Below are 3,934 nucleotides of genomic sequence, written 5' to 3'. Positions count from 1 at the left end.
TAGGATTAAATTGTTATATGACAAGTTTCTAGTTTCAGTGTTTTTAAATCTTAAATATTAGAAGTGGCATCCTCACTTAGAATTGCTGATTTTCTTTTATTTAGGGGTTATTTATTTATTTATTTTAACAAAAAATGAATAAACATCCTATGCAAATATTATTCATTTACTAGTATTTGTCATAAATAGAATGTGAGAGTTTAATTAAATATTTAGTTAGGGAATTATTATTTACTTTTATAATAAAAAATAACTTTTTTCTTTCAAAAGTAGGAAAATTTTGTTTTTCAACAACAAACAATAAATTGTCATCGGAAAAAATGATAAAGAAGATTAGAATTTGAGATCACTGCCTAATTGGCTCTGCTAGGTTTGGCCCTTGTCTGCCGCCGCCCTTCTCTTTTCCGCACCTCCTCTCTCTCGCCATCGCTCCGATAGGCCCTCCTCTCTCCTGTCGTCCCGCCCTTCTGTGGGTGGTGTGGTTATTCCCTGTTTGTTCGTCGCGGTTCTCCTTCGCGAATCTGCGCATGCCGCTCGTCTCTGACTAGCGTCGTCCCTACTCCCCTTTGGTCACCGCCGTCGTCCGCCGCAGATACTTGCTCCCCTTTGGTCACCGCCGTCGTTCGCCGCTGCGCCGCCCCTCCCTGTTCGTTTGCCATGGTTTTCTCTCTTGCAAGGATCTGCGGCTGTTGCAAATTAAAGCTTTTTAATTTAATAAAATCAATAATAATAATAATAAAAAAAAAATTAGGTTATAAGAGCAAATAAGCCAGAAAACAAGTGGATCAACAATTTGTCTTTAAATTTTGGCTTGGCGGCTTGATTTGTTTGCATGGGTTTGTACGGCTTGTTGCTTGGCTTGATTTGTTTGCTAGGGTTTGTAAGGCTTGTTGCTTGGTTGATAGTTGATTCTAGCAGATTTGATGGAGATTGATTGTTCCATTGCACACCTTTTTTTCTAGAACCTCTTTTTTGAAAAATGTCTTGTCTGGATCTAGTAATGTTACGGTTAGCCCTACTTCGAGACCCGGGCCTTCTTCTGGATCTAGGTCCTATGCGACTACCCTTGTTGGTAATGCTTCTTATGCGGCCATTTCTCCGGATGATCCTCCCACTGTGGATCGATCTCTTATAACCGAAGAAGGCGGATTTAAAGCCGTCAAAATACAGCAGGATATTTACAATGAAAGACTCAATCTTTGTAAGCATTCTATTATCAGGCGTATCACTCTTGCTAAAGGGGAAACTCCTTGGAAATAGCCGGACTTGAAAGTCAAACTTTCATCTATTGGGGGGTTGTTCTCCTAATTGGAAATTGATTTCTCTGGGTAGAGGTTTTTACCATATCATTCTTTCATCCGCAGAGACTCTCCAATCTGTTTGGAGTCGTGGTGCCATTGCACTTAGACCGAGGATTGTGCGCTTCATTCCTTGGAGCCCGGGATTTAACCCGGACTCTCACAAATCCACTTCTGCTCAAGTCTTGGTAAGATTCTACAATCTTCCTTGGGAATTCTGGGATAAGTGGATCATGGCAAGCATTGCAAGAGCAATTGGGGTGCCCCTTCGTTTTGATAAGAATACTGTGGATGGTGAAATGGGTCACTATGCTCGTATCTTGATTGATGTGGAGCTTTCTAAGGAAATTCAATACAAGCTTAGGGTGGATACTGACACCTAAATGCATTGGATTTCTCTTGAATATGAAAGACTTCCGGATTTATGCTCCATTTGCCATTCCATTGGTCATTCTACTGGAGCTTGTAGGAGGAACATTCGGCGTGGAGAGCATATTGAGCTAAAGCAAAGAAATGGAAAGCAGAAGATGGGATCTCCTAAGCCCCGAGGTAGGCCTGTTACTCGGATTTGGAAACAGAAGCTAGGAGTTCACATGGATACTGGGGAATCCTCTAAAGGGGCTCCTACCAATGGGGAATCTGAAAAACTTAATAACTGTGACTTGCAGATTATACTTCATATTTCGGTCAGGATTAATGAGTCGGTTCTTGACTCTGATTCTAGCACGGCCCCCGCCTCTCCTACTCTTGGCTTTCCATCCTATCAACTTGATAATGAGCTGGGAGTCTTGGGTTGGCAATCCTCTCACCCCAATATTCAGGTTTCTGATATTCCTAATTTGCAAATCATTGAGCATTCAGGAAACGGGGATTGTTTGCAAGTGGTTAATGTTACAGAGGAAAAGACTTGGACTAAAGTCTAGAAAAGGAAAAAGCAAAAAGACAACAGCATCCCCCTTGAGGCCAGTGGTAAACGGCATAGCAAGTTGCCTGTGAAATTTCAATGATTGTGCTATATTGGAATTGTAGGGGCATCGGTAATGATCGCACTCAACGAGCCCTGAAGCTTCTGTGCCTACAACATCGTCCTGATTTTTTGTGTCTTGCAGAACCTCTTGTTTGTTTTAATGACACTGCTGATATGTTTTGGAGATCTCTGGGTCTTTCTCTTTTTGCCTGGATTCACCGACTCTTTGGCTTCTTACTAAGGATGCTTCTTCTCTTTCTCTTCATTCTTCGCATGCTCAACATGTTACTGTTCAACACCGGCTGGGTGATAAATCTTTTCTACTCTTTTTTGTCTACGGTAGTAACCTGGCTGCGGAAAGAAGGGAGTTGTGGTCTTCTCTTTATAGTTGGGCGTTTCCAAATAATAATTGGTTGGTGCTTGGGGACTTCAATGCTATTACGGCCTCTCATGAGAAGCTTGGTCTGTTGAAACGCCTTTCCAACATGATTTTGATTTGACAAAATTATTTAAGTTAATCCATGATTAAGACAATTAAATTTAAGTGCTTTGATTTAATTATACTAATGCGTTTGTTCAATGTTAAGTATAAAAATATTTAAGAACAGGAATCAAATTAAGATAGAACATAGTCAGCATTACAACATAGCACAGACTGAGTAAAGAATAACTCAGTACGAAAGAAGGAAAGTCTTCTTCAGAACCGAAGCGTGCAAATGAAGCTGATCACAGAAGCTAAGTGAAAAGCAACTCAGCATAAAAGAAGAGAAGTCTTCTTCAGAACTATATCTTGCAGAACGAAGCTGACCGTGGAAGCTGAGTGAAAGGCAACTCAGTATCGGAATTGGCAACAATCAAAGACAACGGCTATCAAAGTCATACTGAATGATTTTAAGGACAGCACCAATGATCCGTTTGCTAAAAGACAAGATCCGACAACTGTCTGCACCAATAATGGAAACCTTGGAATTACGCAAAGAGTTAATTTCGAGATGCATGGGTCAACTATCCACTAGCTAAAAGACGAAACCTGTACAAGAAGACAAACCTGCGAGAAGAAGACAAGCCTGGCGCCTACGGAATTTAGACGACAGGATTGGCCTGCAAGTCTAAAGCTGACCAGAACATGTCGCAAGAAAAAGCCGTTTGAATCCAACGGATAATTCCGGATTCAAATCATTTCTGCCTCAGACCTCAACTATAAAAGGACAAGTACACTTCTTGGATCCTTTGCCGAAATACAAGAGAAAAAGCATACATACAAAAGCACATCAAAACAAGAAAAAGATCTTACACCAAATTTCTCTCTCTGTGTAAAAGCTAGAGTGATTTTTGTAATCATCTAAAGTGTTCTTTGTCTGAAAAAGAACAAGTCTGTATCAATTGTAGAATTGAGAGAGTTGTATTGAGTACTTGGTTTTAAGTACTCAGTGGTAGAGAAATCTAGGTGTTCGGTTATAGCACTTAGTAGGAGTTGAGTAGACGAATAGAGGACGGTACTCTTGCATATTCAACTGCCTTGTAAACGGTTTGTGCTCTACCTTTAAAGAGCTCAGTATTAGATTTAAAAAGCCCGGAGGGATTCTGGGGACTGGACGTAGGCGGAGAGGCCGAACCAGGATAAGTCGTGCTGAGTAATTTCTAAATCTCTCTCAATATATATATGTAT

Source organism: Euphorbia lathyris, chromosome 2 (genome assembly GCF_963576675.1).
Source record: "Euphorbia lathyris chromosome 2, ddEupLath1.1, whole genome shotgun sequence".
NCBI classification, from domain to species: domain Eukaryota; kingdom Viridiplantae; phylum Streptophyta; class Magnoliopsida; order Malpighiales; family Euphorbiaceae; genus Euphorbia; species Euphorbia lathyris.
Note: the sequence above shows the minus strand (reverse complement) of the source record.